At 44.8% G+C, this 27,226-nt stretch overlaps 1 long non-coding RNA gene across 2 annotated transcripts in view; it reads left to right on the forward strand.

Moving 5' to 3' along the window:
• The window catches only part of LOC144756085 (uncharacterized), a 460,097-nt gene that overhangs the window by 212,074 nt on the left and 220,797 nt on the right, over positions 1–27,226 (forward strand). The window lies entirely within an intron of this gene.

Genomic DNA, 27,226 nt, shown 5'->3' on the forward strand with positions numbered 1-27,226 from the left:
CGAAGATCAGCCCTCCACACTCCACGAGTTCTGCGTGGGGCCCTTCTGCATTTTCCTGCTCGACGCGTCTGTCCGGTCACTTGCCCGTTGGCTAGTGGCCTCTGTGACAACGAACCCTTTGATTTTCACCGCTGGTCTGGTTGCTCCAGACTGGCCACTGCTTCCCTGAAAAGGAGAAGCCCATCAGACCTTGCTGGTCTGATCAAGAAGCCATCTTCGATTCCTGCGTGGGTTCCCTTTGCCAAGGCTTGTTGACTCCAATCCGGAAGCTGACAGCGCCGACAGCGAGAGCCTTCGTGGAACAGTCCGTATCCAGCTCCTGGTCGTCGTCGACACCACCTGGTCCACGTGGCTGCAGAGACAAGCTTTGCGACATCACCTGATTGCTTCGCGACATCGCCTGGTTCCTTCCTGGTTCCTTCCTGGTCACTGGCTAGTGATCCAGACTCTGTCCCCTCTGCTTTCAGGTACTCTTCATCCTCGATCCGCCTTTGGATCCACCCGGACACTTCTCTCCTGGTCGCCTGCAGCATCTTTCTCCAAGGCTCCATAGGAATCAGCGACGAAAAACGACACACTTTGACACCTATGCCTGTGGGGGAGGTAACGCGAGTATTTCGGTACTCCTGTGGGTATTGAATATCCTAGTGTCCTAGTTTCATGTAGCTTTTCCCTAGTCCCTCCGGAAGTGTCCTAAAAGAACTAGTTTACAATTCTTTCGTTCCCATTCTAACTCCATGGTAACTCGCGTGCGTGTAAAGACACTGCACGCGCATCCCGTGGGCCTCCTGTTCCCTATCCTTTGGTAGTACAGCGTAGCCCCATCGATTCTACAGGCCCTAGGCCTATCCTTTGTTCGTGACGTGGTTCTTATACCACTATTTTAGTATATGGTTCGAAGTGCCCCTAGGGCATTACTGTATTTTGTGCAACTTATTGTATTTTAATTAAGTATCTTGTTATGTGCTGGTGCCTCTGACCTCATAAAGAGTTCAGAGGATTGTGTTAGAAATAAATACATATATATTTTGATATACAACCTGTGTGGTGTCCTTTCACTTGGTATTAAGGGGGTTACATATGGTAAAACAGCTGGCTTCACATGCCCTCTTGAGTTTAGCCTAAGACTGCTTTGTCGTTGCTACCACTAGGATAGCTGGTCTATAAGGTTGACTTTACAACCATCACCATAAGGGTTGTTTGGACTGGTGCAAGGTGCTCACTAGAATAGTGAACATCATATACTAGGCCAACTTCTCACAGCGGAGAGCCGACCCAGAAGCTTTTCCCTGCTAATGCTATGGTTGGGGCTGCGTTATCTTGTACTTTCAATAAAGTCAAGGTTAAAACAACTACTGGCATCAGGGGTATACTTCTCACAGACTGCTCTCGAGTTTATGTTGACTGTGAATTTATACTTTTACACATGGATTATCACTACTGGATGTGTACACCTGGAAAGTAAGAGCGATAGATGCAATATTTTGATTGGGCGTAATCTGCACTGATTTATACCTTGTTAAGAGTCGCAAATGGAGTTGAGACATTGTGAGCTCTTTTTTTGTTTTTGGCTGGAGTCGTTATTTCTCTTCATAAATCAACATTGGGCGCCAGACACATACAGCAGGAGAGGCAGTGCATCTCGAGAATCTTCTTGCATTCAGAAGCACACTCCGAAGGCGGTGCGCAGGGGCCTTGGGAAGAGAGAGCAGTGTACCACAGCCTCACACCGAGTGTGTAGTGGGCAAAGCCCTCAGAAGGAGAGTGCGTTGTGCGAGGGCCTCATAAAGAGAGTGCTTCTTAGGAGATCAAGCTATCCTGGCTGATGAGAGATGAATCCTAGAAACCGGTCCTAGGATACTTGTTTCCGGTCCAGGGAGGACCTGGCTTGGCAGTTCGGGCTGTACTGTTCCCATGAGGCACAGGGTCAAGACTGATTTGCCTATGGCCAGATCTAAACTTGGGTGGCATGGTGAGCAAAAGAATTATGGATTTAACCCAGATCTCTTGCCTGGGGTGAATGTTTTGATTTGTTCTGCATTCTGTCCATCAATTGTGTGTCTTTTGCTCTCAGGAGACATAGCACACTGTCTGGTGTTTGTCATCAGGGCCGGACTGGGAACGAAAACCGGCCCTGGCAAAGTGCTCGGCCAGCCCCCCTTGGTGGGGGTAGGGGGGAGGGTGTTGCGGGGTGACCGAGCTCTGTGCCACATCTCGACCGATTTTGTTACAGGGCCGATTTTGCAGCTAAGCTGCAAAAACGGCCCTGTAACAAAATTGGCCCCCAGGGGCCCCAAACCGGCCCCCACTCTTGCGGCGCACCGGGGGATTGCCCGGTGCCCACAACGACCAGTCCGGGCCTGTTTGTCATCTGTCCCCAAAAATATATTTGCCTTACCCTGAGCAGAGAGTCAGCTGAAGCATTGCTGTAGCATGACTGTGATTCAGGTTTGAGGCTTCGCGTATGCCTGTGGACTTCTAATAACTTGATTTAGGACCTCTTAGTGGGCGTGTCTTGAAGAGCGGCCTGTGGAAACAACTTGACCACACTCATTTGTTTTCTTTTGCTTGTATGTCTTCTGCAAAGGAGTCAAAAGAAACTGGTGGAGGCCAACTTCAATTGAAATTGAAACTTATAGTTACTATTTTCTAACAATGTTTTCTTTTCAGGGGTATCTCAGGCATGCTTTCTTTCTTTTTTTCTCTTTCTACATTTTACACTGTATGTGGGATTGACGTCTGGTATATGACTCCATAGAGTTATTCGTACTTTGGTGTATACTAGCAAGTTGCATGATACAAAGTGTTACTGCGCCTCTATTTTATTTAACGACGGCAGGGGTTCCTTCCATCAAAGGGCAGAAGTGGAAGATGTTATTTGAAAGGTATACTAGGGTTTGTGATGCATCATTAATTTGGAAAAGGAAAACAGCCCTGCTACTGCACTGTTTGTCCTCTGAAGGGCAGGAGGTATTTGATAATCTTCCAGAAGTTACGGAGGATTATGCTGTGAATCTTAATAAATATGAAATCTGCATAACAAAATTGGATCAACATTACCTTTCAAAATTTTGCACCATTTTGGAAAGATATCAATTTACAGTACAGTAGATCGCTATGTTACTGATTTAAGAAGGTTAGCCTCATCTTGAAGTTTGGACCTTTATTAGAGCAAAAGAATCAGAGACCATTTCATGCTAAGTTGCATCATTGAGTAAGTGCAAGAAGGTCTATGGTAGAAAGATGACCTGAGGTTAGATGAGGTTTTTGAACATTCAGTCAACTGTGTGGAGGTCATAAAAAGGGAAGGGACCAAAGATAATAGTGTTCATGTAGTCAAGAATGGTCCAAAAAGACAAGATAAAGGAAGAAGTTTCAAAGTAGAATGGAAAGGGGTTTTAATGGCAAATGTTTTAGATGCAGAACATTTGTATATATGGCTAAAGACAAAGTGTGCCCAGATCTCAAGCCAGCATGTAGTTTTTGTAGAAGGAAAGGATATTTAACTAGTGTTTGAAGAACAAAGAAGTCTAAACCAGAAGTGTTTGAGATTGAAAGTGATGTGGGGAGAGTGACAAAGATGCTGACTTGAATGTGGACAATCAATTTGTCTTGCAGTTCAACTGCGAAGAGTGGGTCGGTCCCGTGTATGACATATGTGTAGATGGTGAAAAAACAAAAGTATTATTTGATTCTGGAGCAAAACGTAATATTGTATGTAAGAAATTTTACAATCACAAGCCCAAAGGTAAAATCCAGTTATTCAAACCAGACATTAGGCCTTGTGCTTATGTTAGTGAGCCAACCAAACTCCATGGCTGTTTCTTAGGTTTCGTAGAGTACAAACAATGGTATACCAATGCTAAAGTCTATGTGTTACAGAAAGGGGACAGTATTTTAAGCTGGTTTCACCAAAGGGATTCAGGGTTGATGCTTGATCCCTAAAGTGTTCCCCTTATATTATTGAAGAAAACTATATGATGAATGAAGTGAGCATGAATGAAGCATTTAATAATGCATTTATACAGGAATTAAAACAAAGATGTCCTCAGATTTTCCTGAAAAAGGCTTTAATGTATGAGAGATTATGTACATCAGATATGTTTGGTTGTTGGGGTCAAGCCTATGCATGGTAATATGGCTGCTAGAGAAGAAATGCAGTTAGAATTGAAAAGACTTAAGCAAGATGGAATGTTTGAGGATGTTGAGGGAACAGAAAGGTTGGCTCCAGTGGTTGCTGCTAGGAAGGCCATTGGGGGTTTACGATTGTGCGTTGACCTTCAGGAGCTCACTAATACCCACTACTCAAAATTTCTAGTATGTTGACGTTATTAGGTAGAGCAAATATCTTCTCCACCATTGAGCATACTTCAGCATATTATCAGATTAGTCTTGATGAAACTTTTATCACTCCGTTTGGGACCTTCAGAAATGCCAGGTTGAACTTTAGTTTCATATCTGCGGCGTCTGTTTTTGAGAGAGCCTTAGAAAAAGTCTTGAAAGGATTTGTGCATATAAGAATCTGTCAAGATGATAGTTTGGTGTCTGTGAAAGATGTGTCTGAACATAGTACGAGAGTGAAGCAGGTTTTGGAAAGATTTGGATATATTAATCTTACCATCAAATTAGAGAAATGTAAGTTTTGTAGAACTTCTATTGACTATTTGGGTCATACTATTACAGGAGAAGGAATTATTCCCAAATAGCATTAGGGAAATTCAATACAGAATCTTAAGTCATTGTCTAATAAGGATGAATGAATGCTTTTTTGGGGGGATGGCAGACGTTTGTGAAGAGTTTTGCTGAGACCGACCCAAATATGAGAAACTTACTCAGGAGAGGTGTGAATTGGTATGGGATGATGTACTTGAAGCTGAGTTCAAGGAAGGAGAGGAAAGTCTGGCGCCCAAATTAAGAAATGTTGATCCCAAAATTTGTATCCCAAGAGTAAATCAGTTCTTATCACTGGTGCCAAACTGAAATGATTGGATGCTGCCTTGCAGCAAGGTGACTGTAATTATGAAAGAACAATTTAATGTCATTTTCTTTGAGGGGTGCTGAATTGCAGTATTGCGAGATAGAAAAGGAGGTTTTAGTGGTTTACTGGGCTGTGAAGAAGCTAAGGAAGTCCTTGTAGCGAAGCACGTTTGAAAGCAGGACAGTGCATAAGCCTTTGTGTGAGATATTTAGGAAGAAATGCATAGATGCTGTTTATAGAAGTATTACCAAGTGGGTTGTAGCTTTGCAGGAGTATAATTGTGATGTGAAATACATTCCAGGGACGGAGAATAGTGTAGCTGATTCATTATGTCGACTGGCATCACGAGATGTGGGTGATCAAAGTGAAGACGTGGGTGGTGATAGTGAATTAGACAATGAATTGATTTCTGAGATTGATGCCACCATTGTTTCAGATGAAAGGTGGTATTTAGAACTTAACTGTGATTTATGTTAGACGTTATGTCCTTGTTGAAGACCGCCTGGTGTTCAAAACAGAAAGATTTCGAGGAGAGCAAAATCTTTTGGACTGTCAAGGACGAATTATCAGAGAACCATAGGCTTGGAGGAAAGAGGTTTGTAAGAGGGTTGAGGCATACAGAGTTACCCCACACTCTATTCCAGAGAGGACCCTGTGTGAATTGTTTAGAGGCAAGAAACCAAACACACATATGGTTCTAACATGGGTAAATGATATGGAAACAAGGTTGCGCAAAGCTGTTCTGGGAAAATACTGAAGATTGAGGTAGGCGAAAGAAAACTGAAGCTCGGAAGGAAGATTTTGATAAAAAAAAATCTGTTAAGAAAACAAATGTGAATGTTGGTGAATGGGTGATGGGGTGATGATGAAGAAGCCAGTCAGTAAAGAGGGAAGTTCAAAGCTGTCTAAGTCGATTCAAGTTTTCAAGATTTTCCTGAAGGCTGTTAAGACAGAAGACTTCCCCATATAGTATCATAACAGGGTTGTGGTTTTTAAAGGAAAATCTGTTCATGACAAGGTCGTGAGTCAAGGAGTTCCTATAAAGGAGGAAATAATTCCTGTGAGAAGGTCTCGTAGGAAGGTGGGAGATCCTACTCATCTGAAGAATTATATAAGATAAAACTGCGGTGCCACTTGGTTATTTCTTGTAGAGCTTGGTAGCACTATGTTCTTGAACAAATGTGATGTGACGCTATTTTCTTTTTTAAAAAGGATATGATGTCATGAGTTTTCAACTCCTGACGCTCCAGGTCGTCCTCCGTACCGGTGCTCATGTGCTGAGGACGGATGCATGCTGTCCTAGCACACATGGCAGGAAACCCCACTGGTGTGGCACCAAAGGGATTTCTTTTCTTTTTTGTGTGTATCAGTTATCATAATAATACACTAAGAATTGAAAAAAAGCGAGCAAATACAATGACGTGCAAGTCCAGCTTATACCCAAATGTTGATTCTGATATATGTACCAATAGCAAACAATACGTATATATAATATTTAAAAGAGGTAGAAAAAGAAAGATGGATAAGAGCATAAGCTATAGAATTGAGAGGGTAAAGAGATGAAGGGGAGAAGGACAGAGGGAAAAAGAAGGGAAGAAAGATAGAAACAACAAAGTAGGGAAGAAAGAGGGGGTTGGAGTTGTTAGTACAGTGATGGTAATGAGGAAGAAGTAAGAGTGCAAGGGAACTATGGGGTAAGGGGGCATCTTGATAAAACGGGTACCATATAAGAAAACAAGCATTTGCAATGCAATAGGTCTCGCATTATTAAAGTTAGAGCTATTGGCATTGTAAATGGCAATGCCTTTTATTTATGTTTTTGCTTTTAAAACATAAATAAAAGGCATTGTCATTTACAATGCTAATAGCTTAAACTCTCGCAAAAGTGAGACCTATTGCATTGCAAATGCTTGTTTAAAGGACGCCCCAGACACTTCTTCCCCAACCTACCAACCTTCAGCGATAGGACAAAACTGCAAGCTTATCTTAGCAAGTCCATACCTGAATACAGCGTGCTTCGAAGAGCAGCACATGCGCTGCTCAAGATCGACCTAAAAAGTCTCTGTTTTAATAGCATTATACAGTATGGTCGGGTATACAGGAAAGAGCTGGCAGTGTTGGATAGTTGTCAGGGGCTATTCATTCGTTTTTGTGTTAAGCGCTACACATGGAACGTTGTTTAATGTAATTGATACCTAGTGTTAATTTGTCCTTTTTTCAGTGACTTTGTGTGCATGCGTGCGTGTGCATATATGTATGTGTGTGTGCCTGTGTGTTTATGTGTTTGCGTTTGTTTGTGTGTGTTTGTATGTATGTATGTGTGCGTATGTGTGTGTGTGTGTGTGTTTCTCTGCAGATTATAGGTTCACATTTCTGCTGGGCAGCCTCTGCCTTTTATCCTTTGGTGTCATTCTCCCTCTGACACGTCATTGGTTTCACACGAGTCTCACTGTGGTGAGAGTGCTGCAGGAGAGTATCGGGGTACTGGGTCTCTGGATGACAGTTTGTGTGGAATAATGTTTTTACTAGAAAAGTGCTTTAGACCGATGACCCCAGAGCCTGCTCCCTTCCAGTGTGTGGTGAGATTTTTAGGATGTGGGGGCTCTGAAGCGACAAGTTTTATAGCGCTTGGGAGCGCTGTATTCACCTGCCTAGCGCTTGGGAGCGCTTCATTTCCCTGAAGCGCCTGGGAGCGCTTTGTTGCAGGAGGCCGGTGCCCACCCGGCATTGGCCGCGGGATTTGCCTCCTTAGCGCTTTAGAGCGCTGTGTTTGCCGTTGAAGCGCGTGGTGCTCCAAGCCGGTGCCCACCCAGCATTTGCCCCAAATTGCGGCGTATTTCCACTTGTAGCGAGTGTCACCTCGCTTTATAAATAAATTCTGGAGGGAGCCTACCCCTCGTGTGTCCCCCCGCATCACCGCCGCAGCCCGGGACAAACCGAAAATCTCCGCCGGCCTGCGACCAGGAAGTCAGGCAGGCCGGGCGGGACAACCGGAAACCGGAAGTAGGAGAGCGGGCGCCTACCCCGCCTCCCACGGAAGAGCCGCGGCTGTTTTGAGCACCGGAGCAGGCAGGAGCCTACCCTGCACCCCGGTGAACTTGCCCTGAGAAGGAGGGAGGAAGAGTCCTGCTGCCGGCGCCTTCCACGAGTGAGGGAGAGCCCGTGGTAACCGGCATAGACGAGCCCTGCAGCTGCCAATGAGAGGAGAGCCGCCGCCCCAAGGAAGCCGGTGAGTGGGGCTTCGCCTTGGTGGCTCTCGGGGGCATTCTCTGGCTGTCCTGAGTCCGGGAGGTACTCCAAGGAAGGCACCATTTGCACTAAGAGCTGCGGTGGGGGGCTCTGTATGTGTGTGAGCGTGCGTGTGTGTATGTGTCTTGGAGTCTGTGTGTATGCGTGTGTGTATGCGTGTGTGTTTAAAAGAGGCCGATGACTGTGGGGGGGGGAGGGGGTGTGTGTGAGCGAGCGAGTGTCTGTCTGTCTGTGTGTGTATATGCGCGCGCATGTGTGCCAACTTCAAGAAATCGGAGCCGGGGATGTGCAGAGCGTGGCGCGGGGCTGGACGTGCGCACACCCAAATTCAAAAGGAAAAGTTCGTAACACCCTCTTGTCCCTAATTCCCCCGAGACGGCTGACTAAAGTTGTCAAACTGGAGCATCCTATCGGATGCACTCCAGCTCGACCTAAAAAATATCTGCTTTGTCCGTCTAATTGTAAATAGTCTTTTCATATGATGAGGTCTTGTTCATCTCCGCAAAGCATTCCTCACGTGACGGCAATTGTAGACAATGTCAATGTTGCAAAATACAGATGTTGGCAACTGTAAGGGCAGTGACGAGCAATCGACCAGCATGGTTGGTCAATTCAGGAATATCTGATAAGTCATCGAGAAGAATTAGGGGTTAATTGAAGTGGCGAGGACAAATCCGTAGATACCGGAATGTAGACTTTAGTGTCGTCCAGAAGGGGTGTATGGTGGGACAGTCCAGCAAAAAATGGAAAGTATCACAGGGTGTATGATCACAGTGCCAACAGGCAGAATGAGGTAGCACCCCTGTAGCCTGGATCCGCACCAGTGCCAGCCCTGAAGGATTTTAAAATGACTGAGTTTCAGCCGTGCCTCACTGACTCCTCGTTGTAGGGCCTCCAAAGGTTCTGTCCATTCTTCTCATTGCATTCCACCTGCAGATGAGCCTGCCAGATCGTCCTGAGGCTTGCCAATTGTTGTTGAGAGTAAAGATGACGAATTAAGAGGTTATGTAATCTGTACCTCACGCTTTAAACGGACCTCAAGTATTTAGGTAAGATAGCATCGGGGAAAAGGAAATCCTCCAGGAATGGGGATCCACTTTGCTCAGCAGACAATTGCATGATTGTATATATCACCATTGTTGAGTATGCGACAAATCAAATACATCCTGTAGCTTCTCAAAGGACTTAAGTCCACCACCAGAGATCAAGTGTATAAGAGTCAAAATCTTAGCTATGCACCAACGGCGCCAGTCAAGCACTGTCCCTCCTATGTGAATGCCTGCATTGTTCCAGATGGGAGCTTTATCTTGAAGATGCACGCCCACCAAAGAAAGTTTGTGGGTCCGCATCTAGGCAACATGCATGGCCTTCAGCATAGGATTGGGGAAGTCGGTGGCAGCGGGGCTACCTGGAGTCTACATCAGATCATAACCCACAACGAAGGGTCTTGAATCCAGGGGTGCATGTATGCCATTTGTGTCAATTGTAGGGCTAAATAATAATGTTCCACAGAGGGCAGACCTAATCGCCTTGCCGATTTGTGGGCAATAAACTTTCTAATTGCCAGACGAGGTCTCACTGAGCCCTAGAAGACAGCCTTAGTGGTCTTATCTATCCGACAAAGTGTCGAGAGGAGTCGAGAGGGGCATTAATTGGGGAAGCATGCCCAACACGTAAATAATTCGGGGAAGGGTAACTATGTTTACAGCTTGAGTCCATCCCCAGAGAGAGAGATTTAGGTGTTCACAAAGTCCAGTTGCATTTGCTCCATTAATAGGTCCAGGTTATCTGCCACCATGAGTTCCAAGCCCCTACTTACTAGAATGCCCAGATACCTAAGGCTCTTCCGCTGAAATGGGTAATCGACTATGGCGGCGCAGGTGGTGATCCAGGTGGTAGTGCCACAAAGCTATCAATAGTCTCCAACCCCGCAGGGATGGAGGAGGGTAAGGCCGACAAGGTATGTAAAATGTCATGTGCGTATAGGTACAATGTTGAGGGACCTCCGGGCATTGGAATACATAATATTTGATCCAATTGGCACATGAACACTGCTAAAGTTTCCATTGCAAGGAGAAATAAGAGGTTGGAGAATGGGCAACCTTGACGGGCACCCCTACGGACCGGAAAGGAGTCCGAAAGAAAGCCCCCACAATTGACCTGTGACAAGGGGGACTCGTAGAGCCATCTCACTCTGTAGATGAAGTCCTCTCCAAGGCCAAATTTTTGGAGCGTGGCAAGCAAATAGTTCCATTCTATCCTATTGAAGGCCTTTTCTACATCCAATGACAGTGCCAGGGGATTTTCCGGAAGGTCCGCTGATAACCAGACTGCATGATCTTGCTTTTGGACATGATTGCATGATGAGCGACCTGGGGCAAACCCCACTTGTGAACGGGGAATAACAGAGGAAAGGACTCGCTTAAGGCCGGTAGCTAGAATGCTTGCCAATATCTTGACATCCCCATTGAGCAGGGATATGGGACGATAACTTTCACGAAGGAGAGGATCTTTTCCTCGTTTGGGTAGGAACTAAATCAGTGCCCTGTTCAACAATATACCCAAGGAGCATGTGTGATCAGCCTCAGTGAAGGCCTCATAGAGAAGATCCGCTACCTCGATTTTGGTCCATTTATAGAACTCTGCTGGGAAACCATCCTTGCACAGTGCTTTGTGATAGGGTAGATTGGAGAAGGCGGGCTCTATCTTCTCTTTGGTGATCTCGCCCTTAAGCAGCTGCCTGGCTGAGAGGCAAGGTAAATGAATACCTTCCAGGAAGGTGTTTGTCTAATATGTTTCTTGAACATTGGCCTTGTAGTAGGATGACAAATCCCCCTGAGTCGGTGATGATAGCAGGAATGGCCATTTCTGCCTCTCTCTGTTTGTGCTGCGCCACCAGAAGACGTCCCCCCTTCTCTCCCTGTTCATAGTGCTGGCATTTCAACTTCTGTAGAGGGTACTCAACTTTAGAGATGAAGAGGGTACTGAGGTCCATGCTCGCCTTCGCAAGGCTGCACCTGGTTATAGTGGAAGGGTGGACTGTATATGCCCACCTGAGGTGGGCTATATCTGCATCTTTTTCTTTCTGACGCTCCTCCCTTTGCTTTTTGGACAGGTCTGAATCCCCTCATCAGATGTCCCTGGATGGCCGCTATTGCCGCCACCCAACATGTCAGTGTAGAGATGACTGAACCATCATTGTTCTTCTGGTAAGAATGCACATGCGCTTTTAACTGTGTCTTGCCTAGAGGGTGATTGTATCAGGATAAGTTGAGATACCAGTGCCTGCGTATTGGCTGCAACAGACCGAGATCAGCCTCCAGGGTAATAGGTTAAGATAGGGTAATAAGTGAGTGGTTTGAAAGTGCACCTTCTAATATTGGGGTTCGCAGAGAACAGAAAGTAAATGGAGGGCCATCAGGAAAAAGTCCAACCGTGATTGCGTGCCATGGACAAATATGGCTATTTCCAGTCTGTCTGATGTAAAAGATACCATGCATCATGGAGGCCATGATCAGGCACAAGATCTTCTAGAAGGACTCTGTCTGCATTGTTAGATTCTCCGATTTGACCGCTGCAGTCTAAGACCATATCCCAGACCAAGCCCCAATCCCCACCTATTAGGATGTTGACGGTGTCTATCTCTGTCAATTCTTGTGTGAGATGAAGAAGGAAGGCATGCTTCGAACCCATGGGAGCATACACAGCCTATGCAAAGAACCTTACCGTAAATATTTAATTTGGCGAACACATAGGATCGACCCAATTCTTAAGCACTATGTGGTATAATGTTTTCTGAATCAGGATTAATACACCAACTTTCCGTGGGGTTGGCAAGTCATCTGCTGCTCTCAGAGGACAACAACTGTGTATCTCTTTTCCCACCCAAACCTGCCGATGCTTCTCCGCTTCATTCATGGTAAAGTATGTCTCTTGGAGAAGAGCTATGTAGACATGTTTGGAGTTGAGATAGGAGAGTACTTTATTATGCTTGATGTAATGTGTAAGACCATTGACATTCCAGAAAAGAATGCGAAAGGGTGTGTTATTGGTTATGGGTATCACAAGATTCAAAGGGAGAGTCAGAGGGGCGTAAGTGCGCAGGACTGTTAGTCAGATTCTGTTGGCAGTCTACAGGTTGTTGTTGAAAGGGTAGACCAGAACCGACAAAGGGAAGGAGGAGGGGGTAAGCAATAAAGAAAATGTGCAAAAGAAGGGGAGGTATACTTAAATAAATAAATAATACCTATTCAGTCATCTGTCTGCTTCCCCTCCTGCCACACCCTGCCCCGCCGCACTGAGCTTACCTGTGCCCACCGCTGCTGCTGCCTCCGGGGGGGGGGGGGGGGGGGCAGAAGGCCCACTAGATCTCCAAGGGCTCTATTTGGAGGGGGAGAGCCCCTGCAGCATTGGACTAGTGCTCCCCCTTCCCCTGGGCTCAAATGTCTATTCCCAAATGTGGGGTATGTCCATGGTATTTAATTCAAAAGTTAAGGAACCTGCAGCTAGCTGTCTCTATCAGATGTAAAAGTTACTTACCATCGGTAACCTTATATCTGGTAGATACACAGTCTAGCTGCAGATTCCTTAACGCCCTGCCCGTCCTCCCCGCTTTAAGATTTATCTTCGGGGTAAGGGTTATACTTTTTGAGTGATGGGTTTATATATCAGTGATCACACTCTCAATATTTGTTGGGACTAAACATATCACTCCATGTGGCCACTCGGCGTTTGTTTGGATGTTGCATATACATCCATTTCCAAATGTGTGTAGTTGGAAGTGTGGACATGTGTTTTCTCTTTTTCTCTGAAAGACACACAAGCGAATAGTATCAATGTATTTGTTCCTTCTCGGAAAGTCTTATTGGTATCATCATGTCTTTACATTGGTAATGGCTATATATTATGTAATGGTGTGCTTTAACACACAACCTGGTGTTGTTCTTATAGGTTTTGCTAGCTATTGCCATGCCACCATTGCAGAATGGTTTATAGAGTGCAGAGTGTTTTCACTCAGTTGAGGGTTATTCGTCAGGGCGTTGAGTTTCAAGTAGCCCTGTGCTTGTTGATTTTATCAGGAGTTTTCTTTAAAATCCATGTCTGGTATTAATATACCTTTTTGATGTGTCTTCTGTGTTAATGTTTCAAAGATTTGTGATCTTTTTTGGCACACTATTTACACAGCCAGTTTCTGTAGTGGCTCCACTGACGTCAATTCCGGAGACGACGTCAACCGTACAACGCTGTCCCCCTGTACTGCTGAAAAATTTCCGGATCCAGGCTGTCGCCTGGAGAGAATTCAAAAGTTGAGGAATCTGCGGCTACACTGTGTCTCTACCAGATATAACTTTACCGAAGGTAAGAAACTTTGATGTGCAACTACTGGAGCAATGGGCACCTGAGGAGCCCGGGTCTCGTCCATCCTTTTTCTGCATAAGGGGAGCTACAAATGCTACCACGTCCCATGGCAACTTTCGTAGGCTGGTAAATTTCAGAAGAGAAGGGCCTGGTGATGGGCTCAGGAACAGAAACATCTGTGAAAATGGCCCAGTAAATCAGGTCCTCAAGTTATTCCTCATTTAAGGCTCATTGTCTCTTAATTACTGGATTGTGATGCGGGGGTTGCAGCTGCACTTGGAGAATCTGGCCTCCAGGTATACCCACACAAAAATCTGCATTACCTGTAGGAGTCTAAGTGTCAGTGCATAGAAGATGCACAGAGACATGTGTGCACCCAACACAATTAGAGACACTTGTAGCACACGTGCATCAGTCGCAATCAACAGTATAAGTGCAGCAGCGCAGTTGAATTCACCAGTGCACCAATAAACACGTGTGGTGTCAGCAACTTTGGTTACAAGGAAAAGTAATCTGTAAGTGGTGATACCGAGATAACATTGTGGTAGTCCTGCAACTAAAAAGCTACATTCAGTTGCAGCCAGCAGCAAATCAACAGTAGAACAACTTTGGGATAGCTATATCATCAGAGTATGTGTTTATTGGCGCACTCGTGCGTTTAGAAGTGCTGCTACGCCCCTTCCCACCATTGTGAACGATGCACTTGTACCGCAAGTGTATCAGTGCTTCTAGCTGTCACCGGTGTAGCAATGAGTGTGTGTATCTTTCCACAGCAGGAACAGGCAGAGGAACCCTCTGCTTGAGCTCCCGGAGGAGGCACTGGGTGCCCACGCCACTGGTGTCTGCCCACACTCCTTGCAGGGCACTGGAATCCGCCCCAGCTGCGGAACTAGCGCCGGTTTCCGTTCTGTTTGCACAGAGCGATAACCTAATCTTAGTGCAGAAATGAAGGCTAATATTAGCTAGCTGTGCGTGTCAGTCAGTCCGTCCGTCTGTTCTGGGCGAGGAGGAGAAAGAGCGCGAATAGAAGCGTGTTCGCGGACGCCCTGTCGATATCTACACCACAGCCCAGTTGTGCGTGTGTGCGTACGTATGTGTGCGTGCTGATGCGCGTCAGTGTGTGACCCTCTCGTCATCATTCGAACTTTTATGAAGAAGTATCCTTTTCCAGCACTTTATATTTCAAGTGCGCTTCTTTAATTTTGAAAGGGAGAGTACCTGCACTTCTCACCACTCCGTATGAGTCACACTCATGAGTGGGAATTGCATTTCATTTATTGAAAAGAATAGTTGGCAGACAAACGCCATACGCATTTTGGTCCCCCTGGACCGTGTTCACGGATACGGTTTAGTCCTTCTCGGTTGTTTTTGTATATCTCTTGTGATAATTCATTTCCTTTCCCTCTCTCTTACACTGGGAGCTGTAGTTCCTAACATTTAAAAGTTATCAGCAGGGCAGACTTGTGTGAAATTTATCAACGAAGAGAATAAAGTGCAACCGTGATTTAAAGTGCAAGCGCATTGTAGGAAAATATTTAGCTGTTTTCCTCAACCAGTGTTTTGTTCTTTTTTCTTCGATTTTTCCATTCGCATGCGATTATCCTTGCTGATCACAATCGAAAAAAGAACAAAAGACTGGTTGTGGAAAAAGACTGTATATTTTTATATAGTGCGTTCTCTGTGGTTGTTAGTCTTGGTGGGAGATCGTTTTTGAAGTAGAAAATATTATCAGCATAGAAAAAGATAGCCTCAGCCTTTACGAAAGAATACTCAGTCTCTCATTTAGTGCTCCATGCTCGGATATAAGGTGCTTACACGGTTAAATCATTAAATAATGACTTTAAGACTTTCTTAAAAGTACTACAAGGGGGGAAGCATTGTTCACAATTACTGAAGAAATAGTGGATTTCTGCTTCGACAGTGCTTTTTGTATTGTACGAGCCTCAACTTTATCTGGAGTTGCCTCCTGGAAAAACCCCTTTTTGAAGGATAGGAGCCCTGATGCAATTCAGAGGTGCAGCTCGTCAGATGCCTTTTAAAGTACTGAGTGTGTTTGGTCCAGCTCTGGAACAAAAATTAGATTGTAACTTCAAAAAAGGGAAATATTCATATTAATTCAGGAAGGAACAAAGCGAGATCCTGGTTAAGTGAAGCAGAAATCAAGGGTTTTATTTTGACTATGCCAGGTCTCAGGAAAGAGAGGGAAACATCGTTTACAACGCTGCCATTATCACTGTGGTTTTACAAAGTGGTCGTTACAACGACCGCATTGCTTTGTTAGTACGCAACACCGTTACAACCCAAGTCATTAGATTGACTTGCTGTAGGGGCCGCTCTAAACTAAGAAATGGTATAATTCACTATTCCAACACCTTCCCTACTGTTGCACAAGATGGAGTTGAAATAGTAAATTATACTATTCCTAAGTCCAGCGCGCCCCCTACAGCAAGTCGATCTATTGACTTGCGATGTAAAGGTATCACATTCTAACAACGCGGTCATTGTAACAACCGCGTTGTAATAGAACGCGATGTAATAGCATGCGTAGTAACATGCTATATTCAACAGTCTGAAGAGGAATCAAAAAAGAATTCCTGACCCTTCCCCCCATACTCAGGGGGGATCATATATACACTTTGCAGAAGGGAGAATATGAGTATGCATAGTTTTATTCCTCGTACCTAGGATGATGTGTAGGTACCGATTTGTGAGAGATGTAAAAAGAGAGGACAAGTATGTGAAGAACATCCTGTTGAAAATGGAATCTCTCCAAAGAATTAGCCCTCTGATTCCTATGAACCACTTTATGATCACACAAGATTAGATGGATACTGATTTGCACGAATATATTACAAAATACTTATTGAGGTGTCTGAGATACTGAAGGGAAATTTCCAATTTGCTGTGCTGTCCTCCATTTTTAAGATTCTCTGAGTATGGAACAATTTTGAAACCAAATTCTGCCTTTATACCAAAAATGTATTTTTCATTTCATACTTCTTAAGGAATTGTTCCTTCTACTTTCTGTCCTTCTTCTTATGTTGAAGGACAATTATTGCTCTATTTAGACGCTAAAAGAACTTTGTAAATGTATCTCAACAAGTCAGGGAATTCAGAAAATCTGACAATTTTGGTGACCTTTGGTATGGCAGCTGGGGGCAGGAAGGCATCTAAAATGACAATCAGTAAATAAATGAAAGCAACCTTTACATGGCATAGGTTTAGGTTTAAGTAACATTCAAGGGAGATCAACTAGAAGCGTGGCAGCTTTTTCGAATTAGATTCAAGGAATTTCTTTACAGGACATATGTAGAGCTAACACATGGGCATCAGGACATATTTTTGTGAATTTTCGTTTGCATACAATTGTAATTTGTTAATATGGATGAACAAAATTGGGACAGAGTTCTAAATTCAGCGAAATAATGTGATATCAAGGATAGCGGACACATGGTAAATTTGATATTGCGATTTCTGTTGAATTCCCCATTATGCATTCAAATTCACAGTGTTTTTATTGCAGGCAGGTAATTTGTGTGACCAAAGCCCATTTAGCTTTGGTATACCTTACAAGAAACAACTGAGACTAGGATTAGGGACATGAAGGTAATAGCCCAATTACATACTAGTAATATCTTAGTCCTACTTGTCCCAGTCATTACAACCTGCCTACTCTCCCTCTCTTCTGGGAATTTGACAGTGCTTTGAAAATTCAGGAGGAGCGTGGGAATGCCATCCCTATTATGGCTCCCAGGTACTTGCATTCAGCACCCTTGTTTGTTTTCTGTCTGAAAAGGTACGATTCGTATCACAAGTAAGGGCTGGAACAAGGGAGATTGGCATTCAGGATAACAAAGATTAACAGTATGTAATCAGACCATTTTTCATCAGCATAAAAGTGCCTACTACGACTTCCTAATCTGAGCTACTCCTGACACCTGAACTGAATTGCACTGACCTTTAGCAGCCAAGCTTTCCAGTAAGCTCATTGTGTGACCTACCACCCGGCTCTCAATCTTGTGCTTCCGGGGGCTCTTTGTGTCTCTTCTTTAGCACTTTCCTAGGTTACTCTGAATTTCTCTGGCTTTCTGACTACTCTTCACCTCCATGCATTTCCAGCTCGAGGAACTCGCACCTCCCCTTCATTATTACCTCCCTTTCTCACTATGCATCCCTTATCCCTTCAGCTCTCACCCCAGCACAAAACTATCTCTCGAGGTTTTTGAATCCTTCTTTTGAATCCCTTGTCAATCACACTGTCTCCTATATCCTAAGCTCTTTTCTGCTCTCTCATACCTCGATATCCTCCGTCCTCAAGTGCCTTCTTGAGCTCTGCTCTCCGCCTCCACTTTCACTCCTCTCCACCACTGAGACACAACAAAGAAAACTGGAATGAGTATGGGAATTCAGGTGTACGAGCCACATACTGCTGGAATTGAGAGATTCTATTAAGGTCATTGGGAATGAGTATGCAGTGGTGTTCCTCCATTATAATTACTAGGATAGCTTTGCAGTGTGAGAAGAGGATGGGAAATACAAACAACTTGTTTTATGTACACATACACACTGCAGAAGTGCTGCTTTTAAGTACTGTCCACAACAGATGCTGATGTCTCAAAGCATGGTGGTCCTTAATTTATCAAAAGCATGAATGGTTGAGATGTGGAAAAGTAAATTTTGTCATGTTCTGTGTCCCTACGTGTCATCCATCATATGTTATGTGTGCATGACCAATATGCATATGTTATTCCCCATGTCCGATTCAAGACGCAATTACAGTTGTGTCCACCTCTGGTATGTCATTCCCCAGTCTCCATGAGTAATATGAGTATCAGGCCTATGTAAAGTTACGTTGCCACGCTTCTCAGTGTGCACGTTATTTCATTATAAAGTCCCCGTTTCTAGGCCTCAACAGGGCCCGGACATCAGATTCAGCTCCTGTCTCCTGAGCCTCGCTGAGGAGTGATCCAGCCCCCACCTGTATCCTCGACCTTTCACTTACTTCCTGCCTCGCAGTGCCCGGTGCAGCTTGGCTCTGCCTCTGAGTCTGCCAAGACTATGTTATGATTCCAGCTATCAGTTTAGTCCTCCTTCTCTGCATTCCTAAGCTACTGAACTGCATCAATAGTTTCCGTCATTGTCTAGCCTATGCGGCTCCATGTTAAGAGAAATACTGTATTTAATGGTCATTTAATACTCTTCATCACGCACTACATGTAGAATAAATGCATGCTCTAGTCTTAGAGTCAATTAGCTTTTCCCCTCATGACTTCTAGTTTATATCAACATGTTCCCTAAACATCAGATACTAGATAGGGTTTAGGTACATGTCGCTCCGACTCTCCAGACTTTAGTCTCTGCTCCTAGCACAGAGTTCATAGCCCCCAGCTTCTCCTAGTAACACGTCATTACCAGTTTGCGCGCACCACCAGGTTAGAGGTCCCGGCTCCTTAGGTAGCCCCCTCCAATGTTTCCGCCCATTTCATGACATATTCTATTACGTTTGCATCACATGTCTATGTATACGCCCTGTTACACCTCCTTTGTACCGTTATCTTTCGCGACTGCTACGCGTCACGCCTTCTGCTCCACCCACTGCTACGCCTACTGCAATGTAATGTTATGTGTTTGCGCTATGTATATATGCTCGTGTATTGTTATTAAAAGTTAGCGCGCTCATCCCAGACCCAGCCCCAGCAGCTGCTGGGCCCTGTCATCTTATTCCTATGCAGGTTGTCCTGTTCCTGTCCTTATGCTGTATTAAACCTGCAAAACTCCTACTACCTCGAATCTTGACTCTTATTTATTGAGCTATCTGTTATGATATATGTCTAGTCAAAAATAGGGTATTATTTATTTATTTACCACATAATGGCGCCCGAACAGGGACTTGCCCTTTCCCCACGCGTCGGTGAAGCCACGCCGACCCCCTGACCCTCTGCAGTCGTGACGGAACTCTTCTGCGCAGTGGCAGATATTTCTGCTCAAGTATCCCTCAGGCCCACGGAGGAGACGGAGGAGGCGGTCCAGCATCCAGACGAGACGGTGGAGGAACGCGGCGAGTCCCGACCAGAGCCCAAGCCAAGAGTCCAAGGTCCGAGGTATCCGGAGGTCCACCCGTAACTGAAGTCCGAAGTCCGAAGTTCGTCGTCGTCGTCGTAGCAGTCCAGTCCAGTCCGAGGCCTTCCGTTCTTGCTGCCCGGTGAGTACCGTTACTGGGGTGGTATCTAGACAGGGTCAATTTAATTGACTCTGGTCTGTGGGTTGGTGGTACACAGTCCCACAAACGAAGTGTTCACTTCGGTGGATACGGGTCCTGACGTGTCTCTTTAAGAGACCGGTAAGTTTCGTACTGTTTCAGCAGTGCATCTAGTTTCTGTTCTAGTCAGTTTCTGTTCTCGAGAAAATTCATGTGTTCTGTTCTCAGTATTTCCAGGTAGTATTCTGTTCGAACTGTTATTTTAAATGTTTTTCATGTATTTTAATGTCGTGGTATGAATGGAGTATAAGTATCGTGTTCATTGTGTATTGTATTGTGTCTAGATTACAGTTCAGTCATGCCTATATTTTCCAAGTTACGTCAGTTAAAGACTAGAAAGGGTCTGCTGGAAGCAGCAGTTCCCGTCCCGCCCAGGGACAGTCCAGGTCATTTTATGTATCAGAAACATGGCATAAGTGCCATATTGTATCTAGATTTATGGGTAGAGTATACCAAACAGTTAGAAGAAAAGTATAGATGGCCCGTATCGGGTACATGGGATGCCGAGTGCATCATGCGAGTAGAAGAAGCATTATGGAAAAAGAAAGCCAGACAATCACAGAAAGATGCCATCGAGTTATGGCGCAAAGAAGCTCATAAAAGAACCGAAAGAGAAATCAGAAAGTCAGAACTAAGTAGAGAATCCCAAGAACGAGCCCAAGAAAGAGAATTAATCGAGATAGGTGAACGAGTTAGAACTGAGCAATCAGACAGACAGAGGAATGCCCTCATTAAGGGTATGTATCCTCTTCTTGCTGAGGGCTTGCCAAAAGCGACCCCGGAGGCATCCAGTAATTTTCCGCCATCATTAGTTCCGACCAAGCTACGTCACAAACCGACCGCAGCTGATATTTTTATTTCGTCCTATCTGGACGACACAGTCCCCGAATATGCAAATCCTGTTCGCACTCCGCCAGCCCCTGTAAACCAGGTAATTCCTGCTCCTCCAGACACCGGGGTGCCCTTAACAGCCCCCCTGGGTCAGCCCGCCATACAAGTCCAGCCCACGTTACAATTACCCACCCTGCCAGGACGAAAAGCATCAGTTGATGATTCCAGTTTAGGGGCCGCAGGAGGAGGTCTTCCTCAAACCCCGCCGCCATACAAGCGTTTATCAGCACTCGAATTACATGCTCAAGCATCACAGCGTACTCCCAAGAGTAATAAGTCTGTTGCAGAAATCAGGCAAACCCTTGGCGAATGTGTCTATGACCCAGTTCCAGGCGAGTTTAATATGGTTTTATATTCCGTACGCGTAAGGAGAGTGACCGAGTATCTAGTCACCCTGCCGAATATGAAAGAAGATCTAGACAGGATATATCGTTTCATCCGTACAGGGGATGACCCACAAAGTATTAGTGATGCCATGTCTCAAAGGAAAGCCGAGATTCAGCGCATGATATTAAAGTTCTTAATTAACTGTCTAATAAGAGAACAAGATTACCCGTCTAAAGACCCGGAAGAAATGAAAACTCTAACAAAGTGGAGTGATAATATAGCCGAAGGAAAGCACAATACCATTGGTGCCATGGAAAGTATGTACAAGAAAATCCGTAGAGAGATAATAAAGATACACGAACAGCGTAAAGCAGCACAAGTAAGCGAGAAAGAAAGTACCTCTGATCCTGAAGAGGAAGACGATGAGAATACTGCCAGAATAGCGTATGTAGGAAAACCCAGATTTCCAGATCGCCATTTACGTCTAGAACACAAGTCTATTTTCCATCATCCAGCACCAGAACAAGGTTCCCTAGAACAAGTATTTCAAGCTACCGATCACATTCTGAAATCACGAATCGGTTATAGTGAGTTAAGTACCATGCATGAACAAGAAATAGTTCGATCAGCAGTCAGATGGATTACTGATTCTACCACTTTTCCAGACGAAATAGTGGCACAAATGTTCCTGAAATTGCCCCCAGCCGAGCAGCGACTGGTGGGTATGTATATGATCCAGCACCTCATTACTCTGTATGAGGGTCAGCATTCTGATCCAGGCCCGTTACATGATATCCTGAACGAGTTACTCCAGTATAGATGGAGAGGTCTAGGTACCGATTTAATTAGTGTTATTCTAGAACAACGTCATAAATATAGAACGTTTTTGAACCCGCATTTTGTCCATGTCTCACCCCCAGAAAGTAAATCATTCTACATAGACAGACAGAATCCGTTACGAGAAGTCCACCCAGTCAGAGGAACGGGTGGCGAAATGCAACGAGTGTTTGTATACACTCCGATCACAAAGATGGAACTTCTCGAGATGAAGAAATTAATTCCCTGTCATGACAAAGATCCAGCAGGGTTCCATAGAGAATTAAAAGACATGCTCCGTATGGGAGAATACACTTACCCAGATATCATTAAAATGTTAAAGGTTCTGTTGCCCGCAGGGGTGTATGAAAAGCTAAAAGAAAAAGAATGGGAGGTGGGAGAGAAAAAGATAGATTGGGCAGTCCTAGAAGCTGAAGATAAGATACGTGTACCAGGTACTGGTCTAGGAGAGAAATGTAAAGAATTACCAGAATTATTGATTCAAGTTTTACCCAGATTATTAACAACTAGAAAGGAAGACTGGGATGCAATCTCAGCCTGTAAACAGAAACAAGATGAAGATATTAGTGATTTTTATTCTAGATTTGAAAAATGTTTCAGTATCAACAGTGGCCTCAAGACAAGTAGTGAGTCATACCCTCACCTTTTCGTTACCAAATTAGTCGAGAATTCAAGTCCACCAATTAAAAACCGAGTTTTGAAAGTTGAAAGCACCTGGCAAGCAAATACTCCGTCCCAGATGCTCCAGATGCTCCAGTATCACCAGAATAGAATCAGGGAAGAGCAAGAACACGAGAGAAAACGTATGAAAGACACGAAAATGAAAGTACTAGTTGCACAATCCGTTCCTCAAGACAGTCAGAAGAGGGGTCCGAATCAAGCCAGTCATCCTGCAGCTCCCGTTAAAGGGAACTGCAATTATTGTAAACAGCCAGGTCATTTTATAAATGAGTGTGCAGTTCTGAAACACAACATAGCTACTGGTAAGACTAAAGAAAGACCACGTCCGCCTAGACAGGAACAAGTTTCACAGACTCCTCAGTCACAGAATGCACCACAGACAGTTACAGTACCGCAGCCTATTGCTGCAACACAGCATGTCACATCGCAGATGTACCAGTATGCACAGTCTGAGTATCCAGAGTACCAGCCATATTCATGAAACAGCCTAGAGAGGGAGGTAGGCTTGCCTCTCATCGAGATACCTGTAGATCAAGAAGGTCCCTATGTTCACAGTCAAGTATTAGGGAAAGACAGAAAGTTTTTGATTGATACAGGGGCAAGTAGGACCACAATTAGTCATGCCGAAGTTCCAGGGGCTCCGCTCTCAGGCTCAAGAAATGTTTCCCTTGGATTTTCAGGAAAGCCTATCGTTAATGAGATTTCAAAGCCAGTCACTCTAGAAGTAGGTCCATTGTCCCGCACTACTGATCTGTTACTTACTAAGTCATGTCCAGAAAATCTATTAGGCATTAAAACACTGAAAGAGTTAGGTGCCGTTATATGTTGTTCCCCAGAGGGAATACGATTGTTCCTACGTGACTTTAAGGGTCACTATGTATTACGAGATTTTGATTCCAGACTGTCTGAAGTTCCGCAGCATTTATGGGCGCAAGGTCCAACTGATGTAGGTTATATGCAAATCACACCCCATCGTGTGACTCTCAAACCAGGTGTAGTGTTACCACGAATCAGGCAGTATAGATTGCCACCTGAGGCTGTAGCAGCCTTATCCAAAATTATAGACGAGCTCATGGCTCAAGGAGTAGTTGTAGAAACTGACTCCAATGTATGTAACTCTCCGATCATTCCAGTCATGAAACGTACTGATCCAAATGCACCCCCAGTATATCGATTAGTGATTGATTTACGAGAACTTAACAAATGTATTATTCCACAGTACCCAGTTGTCCCAGATATCTCTTCCCTATTGACAGCCATTGATTCCGAAGCCATGTTCTTTACAGTAATCGACCTTAAGAACGCATTTTTTAGTGTTCCGATTCATCCAGATAGCCAGTTTCTTTTCGGATTTTGTTTAAATGGAAGGAGCTATATGTTCACACGCGCTCCTCAAGGTTTCACAGAAAGTCCTAGTATTTACAGTCAAGCACTCAAGAGACAACTAGACAACATTCACATGCCAACTGACACTGCCCTGCTCCAGTATGTCGATGATCTACTGATCACAGCCCGTTCTGAACGTGACTGCGAGCGAGCGTCACTGACGGTTCTGTATTTCCTAGCCGAGATGGGGCACAAGGTGTCCCCTTCGAAGCTTCAATTCTGTGTCCAGCAAGTGGTCTACTTGGGACACTTACTGTCCAAGAGGGGTAGGCAGTTGACACCAGACCGTATCCAGCTAATAGCGAGTCTTCCTCAGCCCAGGACCCAGAAGGAGGTACGTGCCTTTATCGGCCTCACTTCTTACTGCAGACAATGGATTCCTCAGTATGCATTTCTAGCCAAGCCACTGATACAGTTAACGACACAGGAGGCAGCCGTATCGACTGTCCTCCCTTGGACATCTGAACATACACTTAGTTTCAACGAGTTAAAGAAAGCTTTATGTCAAGCTCCAGTTCTAGCTACACCGAACTACAGTAAGCCTTTTACACTTTTCGTTACTGAACGTGAAGGTACAGCATTATCTGTTCTTACACAAGATCAAGCAGGACAATACAAGCCTTGTGCTTATTTTTCGAGCACACTAGATCCAGTCGCCCAGGCGCTGCCTGTGTGCCTCAAGTCAGTTGCAGCCACAGCCCTAGCTATCAGACAAAGTGATTCCATAGTTTTAGGACATACCTTGACAGTACACGTTCCACACTCCGTGGAAGTTCTTTTAAATCGAACACAAACACAGCACTTGACAATTGCACGTTTAACAGGTTATGAATTGACACTGTTTCAGCCACACATAGAAATCAGACGCTGCAACATCCTGAATCCTGCTACACTGTTACCATCTGTTAATTCAAATCCAGCCACACATGATTGCGTGGAAGTAGTCAACATTACGACAAAGCCAAGACAAGACCTGACAGACATTCCGTTACCAGATCCTGACCTGACACTTTATGTGGATGGTTCATGTATGAGAACTAGTACAGGAGAACTAGTAGCCGCGTATGCAGTGACTACTGACACTGAAGTTATTGAAACACACCGTATTGATACTCTGTCCGCTCAAGCAGCAGAGCTAGTTGCTCTGACACAAGCCTGTATACACGCCAAGAACCTGAAAGTTAAGGTTTACACAGATTCACGTTACGCATTTGGAGTCGTTCACGACTTTGGAGTGCTCTGGCAAGAGAGAGGTTTCATGACTTCTCATGGAACCAAGATTCAGCATGGTATCCTTATCCAAGCTCTGTTAGATGCCATACATTTACCGACATCTATCGCTATCATGAAATGCAAAGCACATACGAAAGTTACTGACATTATTTCCCAAGGTAATGATCTAGCAGATCGCACAGCCAAGCTTACAGCACAGACTCCAGACATTCAAGTTAATCCGACACAGACACATACTCCAGATCCGATTACATGCATGACAGTTAAGGACCCTACTCAAGATGTCATAGATATCCAGTTACATGCTACTCCTGAAGAAATCAAGAAATGGTCCGAACAAGGAGGGGTCCAGACAGATCAAGGATGGTTAACGAAGGGTAGAGCCACATGGTTTCTCCCCGACTCTATGGTTCAAGTCATTATTAATACCGCACATAGTCCAGCACACTTAGGAGAAAAAGCAATGTTAGACAGTATCCAGAACATTTGGTTCAACAAGCATTTACGAGCTGCAGCCAAGCAGAAAGTCCGTACCTGTATGATATGTTGTCAGTTTAATCCAGGTAAAAGTGTCCCGGTGGAACAAGGTGGTTTCCAGCCCCCTGACCACCCTTTTGAAGTCCTCCAGATGGATTATATTCAGATGGAGCGATGTCGAGGTTTCAAGTATGTCCTTGTAGTTGTATGCGCTTTGTCCAGATGGACAGAAGCATATCCAGTCCCAGATTACACAGCCGCGACCACTGCCAAGCAGTTGGTTCGTGAATTCTTCCCTCGATATGGACTCCCTAGAGTCGTATATTCTGATAACGGTCAGCCATTCTCTTCTGAACTGATGAAGCACGTTTCCCTGTTGTTAGGGTACCAGTGGAAGTTTCATTGTGTACGCCATCCTGAAGCAGCCGGTCTAGTCGAGAGACATAATCAGACTCTGAAAATTCGAATTGCCAAAATATGTAAAGATAAGGGTGTGGACTGGCTAGTAGCTCTGCCAGTTGCTTTGTTTTATATGCGCATGGTCGCACATTCCAGATCAGGTCTGTCCCCGTATGAGGTCGTGTTCGGCCGCCCCCCTAACATGTGGGGTACTCCTAGACCCCGAAGTATTACTGATGTTTCATGTAATATGCTGACAGATTACCTAGCTTCCTTGATGTCTGCCCTCAACTCATGTCGTTCACAGGTTGCCGCCGCATTTCCAGACAATACCGAGGTGGCACCGCATGAAATTGTTCCAGGCTCGATGGTGATGGTCCGTAACTTCGACAGATCAAGTCCGCTGGAGCCTCGTTGGAAAGAGCCCCGACAGGTCCTCCTCACCACCCGTACAGCCGTGAAATTGGAAGGACGCCGCGGCTGGGTGCACCTTTCTCATGTTAAACTTTTTAAAGGACTGAAACCCGTCTTTAAGAACATTTCCCAGGATTCGAAGGATTGCCAGAATATTGCTCGCAAGGACTGTCCCGCAAATGACATTGATACAACCCCTCCCTTGGTAGAGAAAACTCCGCAGCAGGAGTATAAGCAAAAGCTAAGGTCTAGTAAAATAAGTCAGTCAGTTTGATTGTATAAGTCCTCCCCTAGGTGAAACGGTTAGACTGTTTCTGACATGTATAAAATAGACCCCCATAGTGAGAGAGTTAGTCAAAACTCAAACCGATGTATCGTTTTTCTAAGTTTCATATTATTCATCAGCATAATGATTTCCTGCACTAGTTACGCATTTTTCCTGTGTTTCCCAGTTCCTCATGTAAATAAGCATTCTAATGTTACAGTAGAACACACGTTTAGTGATCTGCCTCCTCACGAATATTCATACCGCCTCGCTATGCGTAACAATACCTTCATCCGCATGTTGCATTATTCACACCAGACCAGCAATGCCACTAATTGCTGGGTGTGTGGTCGACTCCCCCCTTTCCAGACGTCGAAGGGAGTTCTGCCACTTTTTCCTTATCCTTTTTCACATAATGGTTCGTGTGGAGCATGGTCCACGTTAACGTTATCCTCAACAGATATGTCTTTTC

The sequence above is a fragment of the Lissotriton helveticus genome, chromosome 5_1 (assembly GCF_964261635.1).
Source record: "Lissotriton helveticus chromosome 5_1, aLisHel1.1, whole genome shotgun sequence".
Classification (NCBI taxonomy): Eukaryota; Metazoa; Chordata; class Amphibia; order Caudata; family Salamandridae; genus Lissotriton; species Lissotriton helveticus.